General features: G+C 42.0%; 1 protein-coding gene and 1 non-coding gene across 6 annotated transcripts in view; one reads left to right on the top strand and one right to left on the bottom strand.

Annotated features, from left to right (window-relative positions):
• PPP1R12B (protein phosphatase 1 regulatory subunit 12B) overlaps positions 1-19,605 on the bottom strand; it is a 261,922-nt gene that overhangs the window by 125,288 nt on the left and 117,029 nt on the right. The window lies entirely within an intron of this gene.
• On the top strand, positions 2,609-2,712 carry LOC142438228 (U6 spliceosomal RNA). The gene has a single exon (XR_012782650.1). It is a non-coding gene; the product is annotated as a U6 spliceosomal RNA (small nuclear RNA).

The raw sequence follows: 19,605 nt of genomic DNA, 5'->3' as shown, positions 1-19,605 counted from the left end.
AGACTATACTTTGTAAATCTATCATTACATCACTAACATTAAGCATTACAACTAAGCGAGGGGGCTTCCAAAGTTCATGCAATGGAATGAAAAGACAATGGGATGCGAGCTACTAGGGGTAAGGAAGAGGGAGAAGGGCAATACTGAAATAAATTGGAAATGGATAGTGGTGACAACTGCACAACAGAACCAATGCTACCGAATTACACATATAAAAATGTTGATTTTGAAAAGGATGATGGCAACACATGTCACGTGTGCCTGACACAATGGCTGTATGGATTGTTATAAGAGCTGTAGGAGCCCCCAAAAAAGTGATTGTTAATAAAGCACTGAACTGGTAAATGTTTTGTAAAACACACACACACACACACACACAATATTTTTAAAGATAAGGCAACCGAATGTTTTGAAACTCTCTTGTATATTAGGTGTTCTAAAATTATTACTGAGCTAAATTATGTTTATGGATGACATTCAGAATCTGAATTATTAAAATTTTGTCTTATGGTAGCTTTGACCTATATTTCTATCTAGCTATGTACTTAAAGTTTCTTACATTTAGTGTAATAATTTATTCATTCTTATTTTTTAAATTCCATTCATGTTATTATCCTATTTTTCTTGACTTATCTAAGATGGTCTATATAAAAAGGAAGAAGGCTTGGTCTCTGGCAATATATTGTGGAGATCTTGGACATATAAACTAATAATTAAAATTGAAGGTAAAGAAACTGCCTTAAAAAAGACAGCATTCTGGAAAGGAAACGTGTTATTACCTGAAGGTATTCCCAGAAATAACAATATTCCTGAGGGTAGAATCTTAAGAAAATTGGAAGACGCTCCTTAGAAAACAAAGGGATAACATGCTTTAGGGCACCAATTGTAAATTGTACGTGATAAGGTTATTTGCATGTTTAAAGGTTACCTGGGTCCCACAGCAGAGGACAGACTGGTGAGATTGGATGGGGAGACACAACGACCCAGGGCTCAGTTAGGAGGGCCGGAGGTAACAGAGGGCAGTACAGACGGAGATGAGAGATTGCACGTGAAGAGTGAAAGTGACGGGACCTGGTTAGGAAACAGACTAAAGAAGCCACGAGGCTTACCTGAGAAAGCATAAACTGTGTGCTGAGAGTAAAGTAGGCTTTCTGCCTTGCAAACCAGGGGGCTTCTTACTGTGCGCCAGCTGCTCTCGGGTACTGAAGCACCAGAGTCCACAGAGGGCCAGGAAGCATCTGCACTTGCTACATTAAAGCCTTGAAAACAAACTTATCCAACTCACATTCCACTGCTGCCATCTTATGGGCACCAATGATTACTACACGGGGTTTATTTTCACTTGAAAAAAAAATATTGTCAGTCACCTCTTAGTTACTAAGGTCTATGGCAGTGGTTCTCAACCTTCCTTGTGCCGTGACCTTTCATACAGTTCCTCCTGTTTTGGTTCCCCCAACCATAAAATTATTTTCATTGCTACTTCTTAACTGTGATTTTGCTACTGTTATGAACTGTGATGTAAATATCTGATATGCAGGATGTATTAGGCAACCCCTGTGAAAGGGTCGTTCATCCCCCAAAGAGATTGCGACCCACAGGTTGAGAACTGCTGCTCTATGGGGTGAGGAAAGCACCTTAAAGAACACCCTAGGCGTCAGGAAGAGGAACAATGGACAATAAATTAGCCTTGCCAGTCCTGAGATCCCTGGGTAGGACAAGTGATCAGCTGCTAACTGCAAGGTTGGTGGGTTCAAGAGAGAAAGGCCAGCCATTTCCTTCTGTAAGGTTAGTCAGAACACCACATGGAACAGTTCTACGTGAACACGCGGGCTGGCTATCAGATGGCAGTGCTGCCGAAAAACACGGAGCAGAGAATGCTGGCTTCAGCCTGGCGTGGGGAGAACAGGGGAGTCAACAGTGATTTGAATCTGCACAAGGCCTTACAGTCTGGGTAGGCTTGTGTTAAGCAGAGAAGAAACAAAAGGTCTTTACAGAAAGAAAGTGCATCAGGAACAAAGGAAGAGGGTGGTGAAAATAAAGCACGTTCAGGAAATACCTCAGTTTTTTTCCTTCAGTGGAGATATAAAGTGAAAGTAAAGCAATTTCCAAATTATAGGTGGAAGAGTAAAGAGACAGGAAGTAGGGGTCAATAATATAGTTATGAATAAATTGAAATCAAAGAATCTGGTGAGTAATCTCTTTATAAGATAAAGGAATTGGCCATCAGCAGATTTTTCTAGACTATCAGACTAATATAATCGTAAATTCTGTCCAAAAGCTGGTCTTCTGCATATGTAAGATTAGGAAACATTTATAGACATATGTTTTCCATATATATATACATATATGAAAAAATGTTTCCACACAAATTCAATCAGATTGTACAGTCTGTAGCAAGTAAACAGCTTCACTCCAAAATCAGTCAACTAGTCTCTACAGTTTGTAATTCTTTATTCAAAGGGGAACTCAAGGAATAAGTCACCCCTTTCCCCCTTACCTAAATGAGCTTCTCTCTTTAATTTGTCCAAAATATCTAACAATGTTTTCTCTGCCCCCTCTTTGTCTTATTTTGATATAGTACATGTAATATTTAAGACATAAAAATGTAGTGCTCGCTTCGGCAGCACATATACTAAAATTGGAACGATACAGAGATTAACATGGTCCCTGTGCAAGGATGACACGCAAATTCGTGAAGCGATCCATACTTTAAAAAAAGATATAAAAATGTGTAACAAATAATAAAACCACCACCCTTGCACTACCAACCAATTTAAAGAAAAGCATTACTGACAGCAATTTCTTCTTAAAAAGAGAAGCATGTTCCTGCTTCTTGAAATGCTTGGTGGTCCTCTGCTTCCCTAACCTTTTGGGTCTGGTGCCAACATCAGAACACATGTGCAGACTCCTTAAGAATGTCAGGGGGTGGGCATCCGAGAAGTTCCACACTGAGTATTCGGAACACCGTCTAGCTTGTTCTTACCGCCTTGTGAGGTTCCCACACCACGCCGACAAACCCGCATATGCAACCAGGCAGCTCCCCGCGAAGGAGCACAGGGCAAAGGAAGGGGAGAGAGAGGACCAGGGCTGTAAACATGCATCTAGGCTATCCAGGCTGTCAGGCAAAGGCAAATTTTACCTGCTGCTCCTGCCATCCCAAGTCCAGCACTTGCTGATGCCTCGCCCCAGTCAGCCCCCAAACCCAGAAGGTGCTAGTCAACAATGGCAGAGGCGTGTCTCAATTCCCCAGAACGCATGGATCAACTTCCTGTGCCTCTGATTTCCATAAAACCAGGAATGGCAAGGGGCTGCACGGCCAGATCCAACCCTTCCAGTTGATCTACCTCAGACACACCTTGCCAAACACCTGCACAACAGCTTGCCTAAGCCCAATTTTAAACAAACAGGTGGCCACTCCTCAGGCCCGCCTTCCCTATGAAATAGCAGAGCCCACTTTATGAGACTGTTACAGGCGGCCGTCTTTTTCTGACATGGGAAAGTCAACTAGCAGAAGAAAAGGCAGTGGGGTTGGGGGTGGGGGGTGCTGAGTGAAGGCTCAAAATGTTGGTCCCTCCTACATGTCACCAATACCCACAGCTCTGAAAAAAGAACCACTTTATCAGAAGGAGATTAACCGTAAAAACATGGCTGATAAGGGCTTTGAGTAGCAGGTGTTAGGTGACTGCACACTTCATGCTGAAGTGGCTGGGGTATTGGGAAAAGCCACCAAAGGCTGTGCTACCTAGGGAGTGATGGATTCTTGTCCTTTCTTTCAATGGCAAGTGTCCTCAGGGGGGACTTTTAAAGCCATATTCCTGAACTGTTATGTGGCATTCTGGGGGACTGCATGACAAATGTCTTTGTCCCTGGGAAATGAGGTGAGTTTATGTCACAGTAAGTTGTATTTAGCAACAAAAACAGGGGGGAAAGTAAAAAGGCTTTTAAGAAAATGACAAGTCCTTAAATATGCTTTCCTGATGTCTGGCATTTGAAACCCAGGATGGATGGACCTACAGAGACAACGTGTAGAATAAGGGTTCCTGGGGGGTAGGGTGGGCGAGGGATGTACAGGGGAGCTGATGTCAAGGAGTTCAAGAAGGAAGAGGACGTTTTGAAACTGACTGTGGTAGCGATTGCACAGGACTGCTGGATGTGACTGAACTATGAATGATGTCTTTATTAGCTCCCAATAACATGGCTTTGAGAAGAAAAAAAGATTTAAGGCCTTCTTTTTGAGAACATTACGGCTGAACAGTAGCAGTACTAATTATTTATTTACTTTTACTTCTTATTGTGAGTTGGGAGAAGGGCTACTTACAGAGCAGATCAGTTTTCCTTTCAACAATTCATACACGTTTTGTTTCATCTCATTCGTTGCCACACCACTTACGCACTTTCTCCCTATGTGTCCTGTTTCCAGTCCTCCTTCTTCCCCAACCCTTCTGAACTTTATCTTTGGGCAAACGTTCTTTTTAGATGGCTCTATTAGATACAGTTCACATACCATACGATTCTCCCAGTTGAAGTGTACGAATTCAGTGGTCAGTTATGTCCTCATGACCGTAATCCATTTCAGAACTGATCACCACAAAAGAGACCCAATATACATTAGGTCCGTTCCCGCTTCATACTTCTAAATACAGATTGATAATATCATTCTCACTGGCTAAACAGTACCACTTTGCATCAAATGGAAAACATTACAAGATACACCACTACTGGCAGACTTACAGCACGATGGCAGAAAAGGCACCATTACAGACCACTGCAATCAAGATGCCAGATGGAACAGATATGGACGAGAATCCTGGAACCCTGACTTCAGAGTCAATGATGGGGTTGTGGATTGAGTACTGTCTAGAAGTCGTTGACTAAAAGGAGTACAACGGAGACCAGGGAAGGCAAAATCAGTGAGCCTGAAGGCAAGTCTCTCCAGTGAAGCCACTAGAACAGCCATGGAGGCAGTGTGCTGAGAACTGAGCTGCTACCTACAAAGCTGGCTATTCAAACCCACCAGTCACTCTTTGAGGGAAAGATGAGCTTGTCTTTAAGCTCCTGTAAAGATTCAAAAATCTGTTGGAAACCCAAAGGGGCGGCTCTACTCTGTCTTGCAGGCTTGTTATAAGTCATCATTTATTTGATCGCAGTGAGCTTGTATTTAGAGAGAAACAATTTTTAAAACAAACAAGATCCAAATAAAACTTGAGAATTAGGTGGGACAGCATTGTGGGGAATAAATGATGTTTGATTGGAATTCCAGAACAGGAAGAAACAACAAAAAGGACAAAGAAAACTGTCGAAGTTGTCAGAAGAAGACTTCCATAATATACCACAAATGATGTGAATGCCTACATTCAGGCAGCTGAACAAACTCAGAACAGGGCAGACCCCCCACCCGCACCCCCACCAATCACCGTAACACATTATCATCAAGTGGCTCTCAGGAAAAAAAGAGAAAAGTTACTCATAAAAGAGAATCAATAAATTTAAGCTCTGATTTTTCAGTAGAAACCATTAAGGCAAGAAGACAATAAGAAGGCATATATAAAATTCTGAAAGAAAAAGTGATCAACCAAGAATCATATACCGTATACACTCGTGTATAAGCCGAGTTTTTCAGCACATTTATAATGCAGTTTTGGTGGTAAAATTAGGTGCCTCGGCTGACACTCGGGTCAGCTTATACTCGAGTATATACAGAATGTAGCAATATTGTACGTCAAATATGATGGTGAAATTAGAACATTTCCAGATAAACAAAAATGAAAGGAATTTGTACAAGCCACACCAGCTCATAAGAAATACTACAGGGAGGCCCTTTGAAGAGAGAACCAACAGCAGACAACAAGCTGGGATTCACATTTTTACCGCAACACCCAGAAGTCAACTGATAACCGTGTAAGACTGAAAACTAAGAGCCAGAGACATGCTTTTGTAATAAAACGAATTACAATGAAAACAAAGGGAATACAGTATTCCCAGAACCATCTAAAGCACAGGACATCAGGATATGTCACGGTAAAGCAGAATAAACTTGGGAAGAATTAGTAAATTACAGGATAACCTCAAAGAGGAAAATTATAAAGATTAGGTAAACAGTAAAACAGCAAGAATGAAGAAACTATCAAGGAAACCCCCCCACCCCCGCCGCCAAAAAAGGAACTCAGGATATATGGAAGAAAGAAATCAGCAACACCGCAAAGCACACACAGCAAAATAAAAACAAATACATTCATCCAACTAAAAACAAAACAAAATACCACCACTGAGTTGATTCTAACTCAAAGTGACACTAGAAGGCAGGGTGGAAGCGAGCCCTTTGGGCTAGTGGGACTGTAATCCGCACCGGAACAGAAAGTCTCAACTTTCTCCTGAGGATTAGCTGGTGGGTTTAAACTGCTGACCTTGTGTTTAGCAGTCCAATGTGTAACCCAATGACACTGAATGTGCATGGATTTTACATGCGTCAGTCAAGAGAGAGTAGCAAAATGTACACGAAAACAGGGCTCATCAATTCTGTCTACAGGACTCACCTTAGACACAAAGACAAAATCAGATGAAAAGTCAGAGGATTAGTGGGGGGGAGTCAAGCTAATTATAATTAAAAAAAGAGCACAAATAGCAGCATAAATTTCTATTAAATAGACTTTAAGGCAAATGCCAGCATAAGAGACAAAGAAGGCACTATACAATGATTATAATTATAAGTCAATTAAATAAAAGGACATAACCATAATAAATATCTATGTGCTCAATGAATAAGCCTCAAAATACATTAATCAACTTCTTGCACACCACCTTTGATGAACGACAGAACCAGTCAATAAATACAGAAAAGAATTAAGCACAATCAACAATTTACCTCATAGACATAAACAGAACACCCAACAAAAACACAATATACTTTCATTTTTAGAATAGAACATTACCCAGAATAGACCATCTGGGAAGCCACAAAGCAAACCTCAACAAATTTAGAAACATTAAAATATACACAACATCCTTTCAGATCACAGTGCTATCAAATTAGAAATCAACTATTGGGAGATGAGGAAAAAGTTAAGTACATGAAAATTTAACAACACTCTTTTCTAAAAATACTAGGTAATAAATAAAAAATTTAATTAAAACCTAACTCAAATACAAATAAAAACACAACAAAGCAAAACTTCTGGGACTCAGCAAAAAACTGTATTCAGAGGGCAATTTATAGAAATAAGTGCACAAAAACGAAGACTCAAAATCAACATCTCATCTTCACAGATTACGTTATATGAACATCTCCAAAAATTATAAAAATAACAACTAAATAAGCCTACACTCACCAGAAGAAATCATAAAGATGAAAGCAGAAATCTACTGCATGGTTTAAAATCAGGGAAGGTGTGCATCAGGACTGTATCCTCTCACCGTAGTTATTCAATCTGTGCGCCGGGCAAATTATGAGAGAAAAACGCTGCACCGAACGCAGGAAGCCCTATGAACAGCCTGCGATGTACAGGTGACATAACCTGGCTTGCTGAAAGTGAGGAGGACTTGAAGCACGTGCAAACTTTCTAACCATGAGCATGGTACATTCCTGCATTTATGTATTTCTCTTTGGTTTCTTGAAGTAGGGTTTTGTAGAAAACATTGATTTCTCTGGTTTTATCTAGTTCTAAATATTTCATTTTGGGGGTGGCTATTGCAAATGATATTGTTTTGCTGATAATACTTTCCAGTTTAAAATCCTTTTCAGCATTGCAGCCTTCGGTATGGGTTATGACTCAATGTAAAGAAAACCAAAATCCTCACAACTGGACCAATAAGTAAGATGAAGTCTGACCACCCTTGCCTTTAAGGAGCACTGTGATAGTACTTTTTCCAAGACAAAGCTGTTTGTCCTTTTAGCAGTCCAAAGCACTTTCAATATTCTTTGCCAGCACCACAATTCAAATGCACAGACTCTTCTTCAGTCAGTCTTCCTTATTCAATGTCCATCATTCACATGCATAGGAGATCATTGAAAATACCATGGCTTGGATCAGGCACACTTTAGTCCTCAAAGTAACTTCTTAATGCAAGGTGTCTTGTGATTTCTCAACTGCTGCTGCCATTAGCACTGAGCCTGGATCCAAGCAAGTCAAAATGCCTGACAACTTCAATCTCATCTCCATTTATTAAGACGTCAATACTACCTCAAAGAGTGATGTTGAATCTGCTAACCACCTCATTACATGGGTGAATCTGTAGGGCATCATGCTGAGTAAAGTTAGTCTAACACACAAGGGAAAATATTGTATGAAACCATTATCATAAAAAGTGAAGAAAATGTTCTCACACTAAAAGAAACATTCTTTGAGGGTTACCAAAGGTAGAAGGGGGAGGGAGGGTGGAAAATCATTGGCTAGAGGGTTGATAATTGTTAATGCAGGCAAAAGACAACATACAATAAGGGAAGTTGGCAAAGAGTGAGGGAAGCAGTGCAAGACACTGCGTTACAAGAGTTAAAGGCAACAAAGGCAAATACTGTTATATACACAAGCCTGCAACAGGGAGAATCTATAAGACGCATCCTTAGACATGCAGGCTGAACAGGTGTGGGAGGGAGAGTGGGAGCGCACCCACAAGCATATACAGATCTGACAGAGGGTATTTGTATCTATGTATTTACCTTTGTTGCGACCATAGCCATGCAGGTGGTCAAGCAAACAGGAGACAGAGTTATGAAAACTTCTTAGAAATAACCAAACACCTTGAGAGCAGGAGTCACTGACCCTAGGGGATCATAACCAGAGACTCAGGAGACACCATGATCAATTGGTATATCACAGTTCTCAGAGATGATGTTCTATACCTACTTTGATGAGTAGAGATTTCTACCTTAAGAAAGCTTGTGGATAGCCATCTAAGGTACAACTGTTGGTCTCTCTCCTTCCAGAGTAAAAGGTATTGAAAGTTGAAAGACACATGGAAACAACTTAGTCCAATGAACCACCAGAACCCAGAACCCTAAGAAAAAGATGAACTAGTTGATGCTCAGGTACCACCACTAACTGCTCTGAAAAGCATCACATTAGAAGATCCTGGGTAGAGTGAGAGAAAAATGTGGAACGAAGCTCAGAACTAGAAAATTGACCACGTAGGGACAGGTGGGGCCTGCCAAGGCTATGGTCCTTAGGCACCCTACAGGTCTGGAAGTGAACACACCCCATGTTTGACTAATCATCGAGTTAAGATCAAAAGGGCAGTATGTACCCAAGGACACAGTTCAGAGGGTTAAGAAAGAAGAACCATGGAAACCGGAAACAGAGAGGAAATGGTATAAATTGTGTTACATTATGGACATTCCGGTCAATGAGGTGAAACAAAATGTGAATGAATCGCTGAATGTGAAACTAATGATCTGCTCTGTAAATCTCCACCTAATTCACAAAAAGTTTTTTTTAAAGATGCTAGTATCAAATTCACACTTGTTCAGAAGTGACAAAAATAAGATCTCATTTCAGAGATGTTAAATGTAAAAAAGTTCTCATTACAGAATCAACAATATCCAATATTGCCTAGCATAGTGGGTACTTGGTTCTAGAACAATAGAAGCTGAAAACTCAAGCAGAAAAGATATTTGTGGGAAGAAACTACTAACATTTATAATACAAAGGAGGAATGCCGATGACTGAACTATTAAATTGTGTAATATGTAGATTAGAAAAATGATCTGAGCCCAAGCATAACATTTTTCTTTCATTCCACTCTAGGCTTACTTGAAGTGGCATGGCATCATCCTAATTATGTAAACAACCCAGAGACTTTGACAGGCAATCCACACAACCAAACCACTGCCACTGAGTCATTCCGACTCCTCGTGACCCTACAGGGCGGGGCAGAACGGCCCCTGTGGGTTTCCAAGACTATCATTCTTTTATTCTTTTTTCCTGTACTTTTATTGGGGGCTCTTACAGCTCTTATCACAATCCATACATTCCTCCAGTGGGTCAAGCACATTTGCACATATGCCGCCATCATCATTTTCAAAGCATTCTGTTCGTGCTTGAGCCCCTGATATCAGCTACCCATCTCTTCTCCCACCCTCCTCTGCCCGCCCTCCCTCAAGAACCCTTGATAAGTTATAGATTATTATTTTCATATCTTACATCGTCCTCTGTTGCCCCTCACCCACTTTTCTGTTATTCATCCTCCTGGGAGGGGTGTTCTAGATTGATCTTTGTGATGGATTCTCCCTTTCTCCTCCCGCCCTCCCCTAATCCTCCTGGTATCTCTACTCTCCTTGTTGGTCCTGAGGGATTTATCTATCCTGGATTCCCTGTGTTGCAGCCTCTTATCTGCAGCAGTGTGCATGCTCTGGTCCAATCTGATTTGTAGGGTAGAATTGAGGTCACGATATTGGGGGGAAGGAAGCACCAAAGAACTAGAGGAAAGTTGTGTCTTTCATCAGTGCTATACTGCACCCTGACTGGCTCATCTCTTCCCTGTGACCCCTCTGTGAGGGGATGTTCAATTGTCTACAGATGGGCATTGGGTCTCCACTCCATGCCCACCCACCCCCCATTCACCTTAGGTATGATTTTGTTTTAGTTTTGGGTCTTAGATGCCTGATATCTGATTCCATAGACACCTCATAATTTCTTAATTATCCAGGCTGGTGTGCTTCTTCCACAGGCTTTGTTGCTTTTGAACTAGATGGCCGCTTGTTAATCTTCAAGCCTTTAAAACCGCAGCCACAATATCTTTTGATAGCCGGGCACCATCAGCTTTCTTCACCACATTTGCTTATGCACTCATTTTGTCTTCAGCGGTCGTGTTGGGGAGATGAGCATCACAGAATGACGGATTGTTAGAACAACTGGTCTTGTGGTAAGGGAGTACTTGAGTAAAGGCCCAATGTCCATCTGCAACCTTAATTTTTTTTTTTTGCAACCTTAATTCTTAACATGTAGCTATGAGTACATAGTTCTATTCCCCTCTCATTGTGTGTGTGTGTGTGTGTGTGTGTGTGTATTTAGACTTCTATAAATGCCCTTTGCCTTCTGGTTCTTTCCTCGATGTCCTTTTACTTTCCTCTTGTCCCACCAGCATATTCGGCTTTCATTCAGGTTTAGTAATTCCTCGCTGCTACATTGCCCAGGATTGAGCCCCACTAGGCATCCTACGCCCTTCTTTCCATTGACTTTAGTTCACTTGTTGTTCCCTTGTCCCTGGGTTGGTCCCCCCACCCCTTTCACCCACCTCCCCTTCTCCCATATCCCCACGGAACCATTGCTCCCATTCTTTTCATCTCCAAATTATTTATTCCACCCATCTTATCTAGATAGACATGGATATACATTAATAAGTGCAAAAACCAGGCAAAACCAAATAAAATAACAAAGGAAGTCAAAACCAACAAAACAGTAACAACAACAAAATAAAAATGACAAAAAGAAAGCCACTGACAAAAATGAAAAAGCCTGTAATAGTTCAAGGTCTGTTGGCCTTTGCAAGTGTTTTCCAGTCGTGTCTGATGGGGTGCCACACTCTGCCTCCAAAGCCTATTTCTGGTATTGCCCAGGGGTTTCACCATTTTGCTCCCCTTGCTGCTCTGCTGCATGTCTTAAGTGTTTCGCCCCAGCGTGATGGGGTCAGACTGTGCGCTATTCCCGCACCGTGTCTCCAGTGTTGTCCCCCGCAGCTAAGGTTTAGTGAGGAATGCCATGTCTTGTGGTGGTAGGGCCGGCCCTATGCATCTCTTTGTGCGTTTTCTGCTCCAAGGAGGAATATCGTCCTGGGGCTTGGTGGGCCAGGAGATCCTCTCCACCCTCTCCATCCCTTTTTGTTTCTCCCATGTGCTCTACTAAGGCATGCTCCTCTCCCCACGCTGTAGTCCCAGTGCTGTGTTCTGAAGTGTATTCTTCTGAGAGGGAAGGGGGGTGCCCACATAGTTGGGATTGGGGCTGGCCCAAGACTATAATTCTTTATGGGAGTAGAAAGCCTCATCTTTCTTCCTCAGAGTGGCTGATGGTTTCAGTAGGCAGTATGCCTACCGCTATGTGAGTTGGCATCGACTCGATGGCAGGGAGCATGTTGTTTTTGTTGTTATATACTCACTTCTTGTTCAAAATTCATATGAGAAAGCTGTTTATAGCAGTAGAGAAAACACCTCGGTAGTTTTGCACGGCTACAGACTTTTTGAAAGAAAAAGAAAATACTCAATTTGGAGCAAACAATGAGAAAGACCAGAAGAGGTTGTGGACTCTGTTCTGGAGTAGCTTTCTGACTCGATTACTGCCTGCCTCTACGTTGGAGACAAAGGCATGAGTCAAATGACTTTTAAAAACCATGACTGAGATTTAATTACTTGGTTTAACATTTCTAACATTCCAAAATTGATGCCAAATTAATCTGCTGACAGCGTCACATTAGCAAGAATAACTACCCAGCTTTGAAAGACCCCAAGGGATTCAGGAAGGTCGATATGTGTGATGTGTATGACCCAGCCTGTATCGTAGGTACGGACTTTGCCAAGCAAAGCATGGACATGTGTGATATGGGCTAATTGGGGGTAGATGAAATTATTTTAGCTACTTGTAGAGAAAAGTTATTTTAGCTATTTCTATGAAGGAAAGAAAGGACATCCATAAAAAAGGAGGGCTTTGATTTCAGGATTAGGGTGGGAGAAGAGGGAACAAGCTAGAGGAGAAACAGAGCAAGAGGATCAAAAGCAGACACCATCAGACTCTAATATTAGCCATGGGGATGGTTTACATTTTGTTGCTAAGGAAAGCTTAGAGCTTTGGAAAATGAACCCAACCACTACACTATTGTGACAGCTGTTGCTTGGCCCTGCTGTCCCTGCAGAGCTACCTGCCAACTGCCTGCCACTTGTCATTTCTATCCCACTGTCAGCCAGTCAAATCGACCCCTTTAGGATGAGATGGCCTGTTGGTGTCTAGGGTCCTCAGAAGCAATCCACCGATGAGATGGCAGTGATTAGTGTCAAGAGGCTGATATTGCTGCATTCTGGGTTGCAGATTAAGATGGACAGGCCTCAGATTCAAAATCTTTATTCTTTATATGCACTAGATGCACTGCCATCAAGTAGATTCTGACTGATAGCAACCCGACAGAGCAGGGTAGAACTGGTTTCCAAGTCTGTAATGATGGGAACAGACATATTTCTCTTTTCCATGAACTTGGCTAGTGGATTTAAAAGGCCAGCCGAAAGTTTGCAGCCCACCACTTAACCTTATATCCAAGAGAAGAAAAGAAACAGTAAGCTCCGTGAAGAGGAAGAGGAGGCTGGGAAGTAGTCTCCACTGTGGCCGTATGTCAAGGTGTGATAGCCAAGCAAATCCCTCGATGCTCCTAGGGCTTCAGCACTGCTATTTATAAGACAGGGAGCCCGGCTTCTGTCACTTCCCACCATCTAAAGAGAATGCGTGTGAGCACATGTGAGCGTCACATGGACAAGGCTGCGCCCTACTTGTGAGGATGAAGCACTTCAGGAGTCCTGCTCTGGGCAAAATAACAAATTACCCAGATCCTGCAAATTCAGAATTTATAACCATTGGGTTTGCTTTCAATGATCATGGTCATCTTCACAGCCTTACATGGTAAGACAGCCTGGTGTCAACCCATAATTTCTCAGAGAAACCCACTGTTAATATTTTCTTGCTTATCACTATTTGGAATCATAATGGGTCCTTTTACATCTGGCTTAAAAATCTTCATGGAAAAACACCATTATCCTTTAACTACATTTTTCCAAGAATTTTTTTCCCCTTTCAATATCTGTAGTTAACAGTCAGAGAAGAAATGTGGCCAGGATGTAAAACTGAGATTGATCATTAGACAATTTTACCCTCTTGAAATAGTACATTCTCAGAAAAAGAAAGCCCGTACCCCAGTCCAGAAATTCTGATCACACTGCAACTGGAGATAATCCCTCAGAGAGCACTTTGCACTGGCTAGCTCGTGCCGAGGCCAGCTTTAGCCCCACTTATCCCAGTGCTCCTTAATTGTTTCAAATTGGGCCTGTGAACACAGGCTGCAAGCTTCCACGGTGGCTTCCTGCAGGAGCCAAAATGCTCCCACAGTGAGCTGATGACAGAGGAAGTTCGGCTTCCAGAGAACTAGCATAGCACCCAGCAAGCTCTTTCAGAGAACAATTTAGTTGTTTTCAAAACATCTAATTTTTTTTTCTCTTTCAGCTTATGTTTGGCTAGCGAGAGAAAAACCAAATGACTTTAATTTTGTAAAGGCTTAAATGATATGTTTTATTTCACCAAGTCATTCCCCTGCTTAAAACCTTTCTGTAGCTTTAAAAATAAAAGTTGAGGTTTTTTTTTAGCATAGCATAGACAAAATAGTATATGATATGGTTCTTGCTTACCTTTCAAAGTCACAATGGACAAAATGGGTCCTGTGGAATATCAGTTTTGTCTTTTTGTGAAAAGCAAAAGTAATTCCATGGGCAAAAAAAAATCAGGAAAATGCTGCAAATTCTACCCACTTCTCTGCTCCTTCAGAGGAGAGGAGTGACCCTGAGAAGGCTTTTCAATAACAATCCTGTTTGCCATTTTCCAACCCACTGTTCGGACGCCCGGCGATGTAGTGGCTTTCTGCTCCAGTAGTTAGTCTCTGAAACCCAGATGGCCTTGAGTTTGGTTTGGATTTTAACCCACTGTTTACCACAGTCATTTGGCTATAGCACCCTCACGACCACACCCCATCTACATGCATTTCATAGCACACCTTCAGAAAGGCTACACTGGCCCTGCTTTAGGCATGCTTAACTTGTTTTTTGAACGTCTCATGTTCCCTGCTAAGAACCAGCCTCTTGTAACTACTTATAACTAACGTTCAGGCGCCGTCCAACTCCAGCCACCTCGAGTAAGCCTTCCTTGTCACCCTACCAGCCGAGCTTAGAATCTCCTCTTTGGTGCTGCCATCGCAGTCTTACACGTATGTTTATCACAGCACCTAACAATTACACTGCACAACTCGACTACTTGTTGCCTCCCCACCCGAGAAAGATTGGAGCTCCTTGAGAGCAAGCAAGGTGTTTTCTTTGACCTGGGTTCCTAGTTCTGCTGGCCTAGCACAAGGAAGGAAGTCTCTCAATGGACGGCTGCTGAACGCTTTATGTATGTGGGCACCGGTTCTAAACAGAACCTGGCAGCAGACACAATACTATCTTTGTAAAATCTTTTATGTTTAAAGCCATGTTTGCTGCATTCCACATCGTCATTCCTATTAAGTATGGGCTGTCTCTAGTACAAGCTGGTTACATCTAATTATTGTTATTTACTCAAATAGTTTGAAATTTGTTGTGCAGTTAAAAGTGTATTACATTAAAATCATTTTATTGGGGGCTTATACAGCTCTTATCACCATCCATCCTTCCATCCATTGTGTCAAGCACATTTGCACATTTGTTGCCAGCATCATTTTCAAAACATTTGCTTTCTTTCCACTTCAGCCCTTGGTATCAGCTCCTCATTTTTCTGCCCCTCCTCCCCCACGAACCCTTGATAATTTATACTTTTTTATGTCTTACACTGACGGATGTCTCCCTTTACCCACTTGAGTATTACATTTTTATCTACATCTTTGAGTCTATCTTAGAATCTGCATCTGTTGACTTTCCCTCATGGTAGTTCATTTTTATAATGTATTATCACAATTCATCTTTGATGGGAATGGAAATCCCTTGTGCCCTAGGTTATACCTGAATTCCTTCAAGATGGTTTTCATTTGTTTGTGCCAGCACCCCAGAAGCTTAAGAATGCAGGTCTTTTTTTTTTCAAAACCATTTTACTGGGAGTTGATACAGATATATCATTCTATAATCACACCAAGCAGTATGATTGCTACCACAATCCGTTCAAAAGCATTCTTTTCCTTGTTTAACTACTAGACATCAGCTCCCTTTCAACACCCACCCGGCCACCCACCACCACCACTGTACCCCCAGAAGCCCTTACTCTACGTGCTATCCCGGATCTCCATCATTTCTCCATTTATCCTGTTACCTATTGGTCCAGTTTGTCGATGACTGTGCCATTTCCATGACTGCAGTCCATTCTGAAGGCTGCAATCCTTGAGCTTCATTAGCAAGTGCGTCAAGCCCCCCTTTCTTTCAGCAAGCAAGGTTGTGTCATCTGCCGATCAAAGGTTAATAAACCTTTCTCCAACCGGAACTCACATACGAGTACTGGATGCCTGTGCACCAGGATTTGTCTGGCTAATGGCACTGAGCTTCTCCATGGACTCTTCCCTAATCATTTGATCTCCCTTTTGACGCATTGTAAATTTGTTCTAGTTTTTAACATGTCCTGCTTTCTTGTGAAGTTTTTCTGAGTTATTTCATTATTTTTGTTGAGGGTTTTTTTTTTTCATGTTGTCCAGTATATAAAATCCAGGATAGGCAAAATTTATTGAGACAGTTACTGGATTAATGGCTTATTGGGGGTCTGGGAGGGAAGGCTTGAAGCCAAAATAATTGTAAGAGAAATCTTGGTAACAGATAATGGCTGAATTTAGGCGATCTTTATTTGCCAAAACAACCTCCAGTGTTGACCTGGCCACCATGGGAGAGTGTTTGCCATTAAGAGGATTTATGTAGTTGTACAGGTCCTCCATCACATAGTATCCACAAAGTCCACATTGAGCCATAGCGAAGCTTCTGGATTCGCAGTGTGATTGTGTCGAGCATGACCCGCTCCTGGTGCCCATCTGAAGAATCACATCACACAACTGGCATCAGACCTCGCTTGATCACATGCATCAAGTGCGAGGATGACATCACAAAGGAGTCAAAGGTAAAAGTCGTGCTCTGGGCGCTTGTGGAGCGGAGACCAGCCGGACGGGGACTGGACGTAGACAGTCAACCCCTGTCCCAGGTCAAGTTTCTATGTTAAATTCTTAACTTGGGGTTTTCAAACTACATTAGTAGTGAAATTTCTCCAACATACTTTTCTGCTTCTCCCTAGACTCTTTCTTTTCCACTTTGTTGGATCATGGGCAAAGTATCCTTTTCATGAGCCAGGTAGCCCTCGGAAAATTCCAGCTTCAGAGAGCATATCTGTTATAGTTCCCAGCTAGTCAGGGCCAAAGCCATGCTTCCTACACCCACGCATGGTTAAAACACGAGTCTCTAGACCTAAGGCCTCATATAGGTTACAAACCAAGTCCAGGCCGCTCAAGCCACCCTGGCTTTTGAGTTCACTTCATTTCTGTTCCCCCAGAGTTCCATTTCTTTTAATTTTCTATTTTTCTCATGGAAAAGGGTCCTTGTAAGTTCCATCGACCATGTTGCTGGAACCACACTTCGTTAATACATAGTTAGAGTTCATTCGTTTTTCTTCCTCTATCCTACCACCGTCTCAGTGCATGTCGTTATTATGTCTCATACGCTTTTATCCTTCACGGGCACCACACTGATGTGTGACATCCAGTTTGCCTTTGCCCTGCCCAATTCATACACAATACTGCAGGAAGAGTTGCAGAGCCAGAACTTTAAAAAACATTACTCAGATGATGTTTCTTTAAAATATGCCAGAGAGGTACACTAGTACAGACGTGAACTGGAAACACAGGGAAGCCAGGGCGGATGATCCCCTCAGGACCAGTGGTGTGAGTGGCAATACTAGTGGGGCAAAGGGAGGGTGGGTTGGAAAGGGGGAACCTATTTAAAGGATCTACATGTGACCTCCTCCCTGGGGGGGACATACAACAGAAAAGAGTGGGAAGGGCGACATGGGACAGAGCAAGATATGACAAATTAGTAATTTATACATTATCAACAGTTCATGAGGGAGGGAGAGGGGGGAGAGAGGGGGAAAAAAAAGAGGACCTGATGCCAGGGGCTTGGGTGGAGAGCAAATGTTTTAAGAATGTTGAGGGCAACGAATGTGCAAATGTGCTTTACACAATTGAAGTATGTATGCATTGTGATAGGAACTGTATGAGCCCCTAATAAAATGATTTTTAAAAATGAGGGGCTGATACCAAGGGCTCAAGTAGAAAGCAAATGTTTTGAGAACGATGATGGCAACAACTGTACAAATGTGCTTGACACAATGGATGGATGTATGGATTGTGATAAGAGTTACATGAGCCTCTAATAAAAATGATTGAGAAAAATAAAAAATAAAATAAAACATGCCAGAGATCTATGATCCCGCAATCCTACTTCCATGCACTCATGAGAAATGAAAAGAGAGGTCATATGAAAATCCATGAATATTCATAGCAGCATTATTTATGATAGCTGAAAAGTAGAAATAATCTAAATGTTTGTCAAGTGATGACTAGATAGAGAAATTGTGCTATTTGACAGCCAAAGAAAAGAAGTACCAAGCATGACACATGCTGCAATATGGGAAAATCTTAAAAATACTAAGCTGAGCGAAAAAAGTCAGTCACAAAAGACCACATATGAGGCAACTTCAAAAATTCTGTGGGAAAATGAGATTCAAGAGTAAAGATGTACTTCACACAATTGATGCATGAATGGATTGTGATAAGAGTCGTATGAGCCCCTTAATAAAGAGTTTTAAAAAAAAGAGTAAAGGAAATTTTCTACCAACTTTTGGAAGCCCCTTGTATTACATGATTCCATTTTTATGAAATATCCAGAAGAGGGAAATGTGTAAAAACAAAATAAGAGGTCCATCAAAGGTGTATGAAAACATGGAATTGAAAGATACAGCTATTAACGTTCACCATACAGCTCTTCCCTACTCCTCTAGGCTCATCTTTCCCCTGGTTCTCCACACTACAGTCGTTACACCTTCTTCCAGTTTCTCCAAATGATCTAGCATCTCCCAACCTGATGCCTTCTTAAATGCCATACTTTATGGTTAGATTGTTCATCGTCTTCTCCTTACCTAGCTATTTCTTGTCCCACAGGTGTCAGACTGAGCTTCATGTCCTTAGGGTAGCCTTCTCTGAGCCTCCGGAGAAGGCAGGTCTTCTGTGACACACTGTCATAGGAACTCAGACTACTCTTTCACAGTACACTCATATACCACATGCATAATGACATATTTGACATTTATCTTTTTCCCTGGCATGTAAGTTTCCCACAGGCAAAGATCGCATATACCTGGTTTACTGATGTTATCAATTCGACTTACATACCTGGTGTGGTAGTTATGTAATTTCATGTTTATTTGAAGGTATATAAAAGTGTAGGAGTGGAGAGAACAACATGGCTGGCCCCACTATGAGACATGATGCCCCTCAGTGACTAAGGGCGATACAGGGGACAGCACCGGAGACACAGTGTGGGAATTGCACCTGACCTGATCCCACCACACCGAGGCAAATCACTGGGGGAGTGCAGCGGAACAGCAAGGGAATGGAGTGGCAAGGTCCCCAGGGAATGCTGAAAGTGGACTTCGGGGCCAGGGCGTGGTGCCCTAACAGACTGGACTGGAAAACGCTCCTAAGGGCCAGCAAACGATCCCTGAACTAACTACAAGCTTTTCTCTTGTGAACTGTTTTATTCTGTTCTTTGTCAGTGGTTTGTTTTTGTTGTTTTGTTGTCTGGTTGTATACTGTTGCTTTGTTTTCCTCTGTCTAGTTTTCGTGCATGTTAGTGACTCCACAGGTCTGTCTGAA

Source organism: Tenrec ecaudatus, chromosome 1 (assembly GCF_050624435.1).
Source record: "Tenrec ecaudatus isolate mTenEca1 chromosome 1, mTenEca1.hap1, whole genome shotgun sequence".
In the NCBI taxonomy this organism is placed as follows: domain Eukaryota; kingdom Metazoa; phylum Chordata; class Mammalia; order Afrosoricida; family Tenrecidae; genus Tenrec; species Tenrec ecaudatus.
Note: the sequence above shows the minus strand (reverse complement) of the source record. Positions and strands in the feature narration are given on the sequence as shown.